The sequence below is a fragment of the Schistocerca gregaria genome, unplaced genomic scaffold, assembly GCF_023897955.1.
Source record: "Schistocerca gregaria isolate iqSchGreg1 unplaced genomic scaffold, iqSchGreg1.2 ptg001254l, whole genome shotgun sequence".
NCBI classification, from domain to species: Eukaryota; Metazoa; Arthropoda; class Insecta; order Orthoptera; family Acrididae; genus Schistocerca; species Schistocerca gregaria.
In genome coordinates, this window is record NW_026062571.1 from 85001 (window position 1) to 90000 (window position 5000).

A 5000-nucleotide genomic window follows, 5' to 3' on the forward strand; every position below is an offset into this window, starting at 1 on the left:
TCGCACCGGCCGCTACGGGCCTGGCACCCTCTACGGGCCGTGGCCTCATTCAAGTTGGACTTGGGCTCGGCGCGAGGCGTCGGGGTAGTGGACCCTCCCAAACACCACATGCCACGACAGGCGGCAGCCTGCGGGGTTCGGTGCTGGACTCTTCCCTGTTCGCTCGCCGCTACTGGGGGAATCCTTGTTAGTTTCTTTTCCTCCGCTTAGTAATATGCTTAAATTCAGCGGGTAGTCTCGCCTGCTCTGAGGTCGTTGTACGAGGTGTCGCACGCCACACCGCCAGCCGGCTGTGCACGCTACCGAGAAAGTACCGGTATGCGAACCGCCAGGCGACGGGCGCGCATCGCACGTTTAAGGAGACGCGGCCGGCCACACAGGCGACCACGACACTCCCACGTCTCCGAAGCGGGACAAACGCCGCGCGCTTCAGTATACGTAGCCGACCCTCAGCCAGACGTGGCCCGGGAACGGAATCCATGGACCGCAATGTGCGTTCGAAACGTCGATGTTCATGTGTCCTGCAGTTCACATGTCGACGCGCAATTTGCTGCGTTCTTCATCGACCCACGAGCCGAGTGATCCACCGTCCTGGGTGATCTTTTCCTTTTCAGTCTCCCACTGTCTCTTTCAAGACAGCAGCATTTGCGGGACTGAGGCGTCTGACGGCCCCTGTTCCACTATTTTTTTGTGTCCAACGGCCTCACAGCCGATGGGCGTCGTACGGCTCCACACCGGGGCGGACAGGCACTCGGGCGAACGTCATTCAAAACCGGCGCCAGGCGCCAGGTACCGCAGGCCAGCCGCTCCAGAGCTTCAGCGCTCGTACCACACAACAACAACAACACTTCCGCTAGTTTTGAGAGGCACGCGTGGTTCCGCACGCGGCGCACGGCCACTGCCGTACAGGTAGCGTGTTGCGCGACACGACACGACACGCACATCGAAAGACATGCAGTCTAGTCGGTAATGATCCTTCCGCAGGTTCACCTACGGAAACCTTGTTACGACTTTTACTTCCTCTAAATGATCAAGTTTGGTCATCTTTCCGGTAGCATCGGCAACGACAGAGTCGATGCCGCGTACCAGTCCGAAGACCTCACTAAATCATTCAATCGGTAGTAGCGACGGGCGGTGTGTACAAAGGGCAGGGACGTAATCAACGCGAGCTTATGACTCGCGCTTACTGGGAATTCCTCGTTCATGGGGAACAATTGCAAGCCCCAATCCCTAGCACGAAGGAGGTTCAGCGGGTTACCCCGACCTTTCGGCCTAGGAAGACACGCTGATTCCTTCAGTGTAGCGCGCGTGCGGCCCAGAACATCTAAGGGCATCACAGACCTGTTATTGCTCAATCTCGTGCGGCTAGAAGCCGCCTGTCCCTCTAAGAAGAAAAGTAATCGCTGACAGCACGAAGGATGTCACGCGACTAGTTAGCAGGCTAGAGTCTCGACACTAGATCGCGTGTTTAACCAGACAAATCGCTCCACCAACTAAGAACGGCCATGCACCACCACCCACCGAATCAAGAAAGAGCTATCAATCTGTCAATCCTTCCGGTGTCCGGGCCTGGTGAGGTTTCCCGTGTTGAGTCAATTAAGCCGCAGGCTCCACTCCTGGTGGTGCCCTTCCGTCAATTCCTTTAAGTTTCAGCTTTGCAACCATACTTCCCCCGGAACCCAAAAGCTTTGGTTTCCCGGAGGCTGCCCGCCGAGTCATCGGAGGAACTGCGGCGGATCGCTGGCTGGCATCGTTTATGGTTAGAACTAGGGCGGTATCTGATCGCCTTCGAACCTCTAACTTTCGTTCTTGATTAATGAAAACATACTTGGCAAATGCTTTCGCTTCTGTTCGTCTTGCGACGATCCAAGAATTTCACCTCTAACGTCGCAATACGAATGCCCCCGCCTGTCCCTATTAATCATTACCTCGGGTCCGAAAACACACACGCGAGACAGATCGAGGTCCTATTCCATTATTCCATGCACACAGTATTCAGGCGGGCTTGCCTGCTTTAAGCACTCTAATTTGTTCAAAGTAAACGTGCCGGCCCACCGAGACACTCAACAAAGAGCACCCTGGTAGGATTTAAACGGGGTCCGCCTCGGGACGCGAAAGCACCCCTTCGGCTCGCCCCACCGGCAGGACGTCCCACGATACATGCCAGTTAAACACCGACGGGCGGTGAACCAACAGCGTGGGACACAAATCCAACTACGAGCTTTTTAACCGCAACAACTTTAATATACGCTATTGGAGCTGGAATTACCGCGGCTGCTGGCACCAGACTTGCCCTCCAATAGATACTCGTTAAAGGATTTAAAGTGTACTCATTCCGATTACGGGGCCTCGGATGAGTCCCGTATCGTTATTTTTCGTCACTACCTCCCCGTGCCGGGAGTGGGTAATTTGCGCGCCTGCTGCCTTCCTTGGATGTGGTAGCCGTTTCTCAGGCTCCCTCTCCGGAATCGAACCCTGATTCCCCGTTACCCGTTACAACCATGGTAGGCGCAGAACCTACCATCGACAGTTGATAAGGCAGACATTTGAAAGATGCGTCGCCGGTACGAGGACCGTGCGATCAGCCCAAAGTTATTCAGAGTCACCAAGGCAAACGGACCAGACAAGCCAATCCGATTGGTTTTGATCTAATAAAAGCGTCCCTTCCATCTCTGGTCGGGACTCTGTTTGCATGTATTAGCTCTAGAATTACCACAGTTATCCAAGTAACGTGGGTACGATCTAAGGAACCATAACTGATTTAATGAGCCATTCGCGGTTTCACCTTAATGCGGCTTGTACTGAGACATGCATGGCTTAATCTTTGAGACAAGCATATGACTACTGGCAGGATCAACCAGGGAGCTGCGTCAACTAGAGCTGAGCAGCCGGCCGCCCGGGAGTGTGTCCCGGGGGCCCGCGCGAACACGCAAGCGTCCGCTCAATTATTCTGCAAACAGGAGGAGGCCGAGCTCCCCTGCACGATACACCTCGAAACCCTCTCAGGTCCCGGCGGCGCGCAGCGCCGTCCTAGGTACTTGGTCGGTTTCGAGAGAGGCGCAATCGCCCGGAGTTAGGCGAGTAGACGGTTTTAGTGCGAACACCCTTGCTCCCAACTGAGCTTGCCGCTGCCGACAGAGGCCCGGGAGCGTGCTGTCGTGGCATTGCCGGCGGGAGACAACACGCGCCACCTATGGTGACCGGCAGCTCCAACGCCAGCGCCACACAAGGGCAAAGCCCCACTTGGGTGCAGAAGCGAACTCTCCCAGCACAGCGCACGCGCCAACACGTCCGCACAACTGCGATACAAACCACCTGCGAGAACCGCTGGGGCGACCGAGCAGCAGACGGCGTCGCGGCGCCGAGTGCCAGGCGGCGGCGCATCCTCAACGCACACAGTCCTCAATCAGACCAGCACACTGCAGATGTCCACCGCGCTTCGCACCGGGCTCGGCTGAACCAACTTTGGCCGCCAGGCGCCGCGTGCAGGGTGCGCCGCAGCGTAGCTGCGCCGCCTGCCGGGCCCGTCGGCTGGCGCTCCTGCCACTCGGCGCCCCCCACCAGCCGGCTGTTGCGCGTGCGCCCACGCAGCGCGCGGCCAACACGCCGGGCGGCCCCCCTTCACCGGCCGGGAACAGTCCCACCAAGCCACCGCCGCGTATCGCTTCATACCCACATGGGCCTAGTCACGTGTGTGGATGTGGCGGGTACCGCTGAAACAACCGGTTAATAGCTGTACCGATCGTCGCCATCACAGATTCACCTCCAGCGTGAACAACCGCTCAACAACGGATTTCCAGTTCATTTGCGTATCTTGGGCAGTAAACGTAGATGTCCACCTACATTTGCGAATTCAACAATTCTTGCATGCCAGGATGTCATGTGTCACGACACGCTACATCAGACCACATACACACTGCGACATGTGCAGAAGAGAACACGTGGAAGGTGGCCCGCGCAAGTATGCGATGTCCCTTCCGCGATCCACTGTCAACCGGCATCTGCGGCATGTCCCAGATATGGAACGCGGTCCACCAGGGTAGCACTTTGTGTGAGGCAATACGACAAAGTCGGAATACACGCGTCACTACATCAGACGGCTCACGCTGACCTGACCTGACCTGACCTGACCTGACTCACCGCACCACCACCCCCAGCGACCCAGGGTGACATACAATGCGTTCGTACGTTCCTCCCACACGCCTCTACGGCGTACCACAGTGCAACCTAGCTGTTATTGGGAGACGAGACAAGTAGCATCGAGCACAACATATGGAAATTGAGATTCGACACCGTTGGGCACAGCCAGCGTACAGTCACACGTATCACACTACTTCACTCTGTACGTAACTACCGATGATCGGTACAGCGTGTGGGTTACGCGTACGACATCAGCGGACAATGGACACAGACCATACCACGACGTACACTGAGGGCGTCGACATCTGAATGCAACTGAACAGCTGCGAGGCTCATTTAACACTCACACGCCAGACCGACCAGCTTGAGAGGACAGAGACACAAAGAGGGGGACAGAGGGGGGGGGGGCCGATATAGTCCTATTGCAGTACAATTGACAGTGGATAGCGGGAATATGTGGAAAGTAAGCAACACTCGCAAGACATCTACATGAGGATAACAACGACACCAGAGATTCCGAGCAGTGAACTATGTTAGGCAAAGGGACAACGTGGGTTAGGTTAAGGGACAACGTGGGTTAGGTTAAGGGACAACGTGGGTTAGGTTAAGGGACAACGTGGGTTAGGTTAAGGGACAACGTGGGTTAGGTTAAGGGACAACGTGGGTTAGGTTAAGGGACAACGTGGGTTAGGTTAAGGGACAACGTGGGTTAGGTTAAGGGACAACGTGGGTTAGGTTAAGGGACAACGTGGGTTAGGTTAAGGGACAACGTGGGTTAGGTTAAGGGACAACGTGGGTTAGGTTAAGGGACAACGTGGGTTAGGTTAAGGGACAACGTGGGTTAGGTTAAGGGACAACGT

General features: G+C 56.1%; 3 non-coding genes across 3 annotated transcripts in view; all 3 read right to left on the bottom strand.

The window, feature by feature from the left end:
• The window catches only part of LOC126330123 (large subunit ribosomal RNA), a 4222-nt gene extending 3967 nt beyond the window's left edge, over positions 1 to 255 (bottom strand). The window contains exon 1 of the ribosomal RNA XR_007562734.1: positions 1 to 255. This exon is cut by the window's left edge and continues 3967 nt beyond it. This is a non-coding gene — a ribosomal RNA (large subunit ribosomal RNA).
• A 188-nt stretch (positions 256 to 443) lies between these two features.
• Positions 444 to 598, bottom strand: LOC126330107 (5.8S ribosomal RNA). The gene has a single exon (XR_007562720.1). It is a non-coding gene; the product is annotated as a 5.8S ribosomal RNA (ribosomal RNA).
• Positions 599 to 967: 369 nt separating this feature from the next.
• On the bottom strand, positions 968 to 2864 carry LOC126330119 (small subunit ribosomal RNA). Its single transcript, XR_007562730.1, has one exon. It is a non-coding gene; the product is annotated as a small subunit ribosomal RNA (ribosomal RNA).
• Positions 2865 to 5000: the final 2136 nt, after the last annotated feature.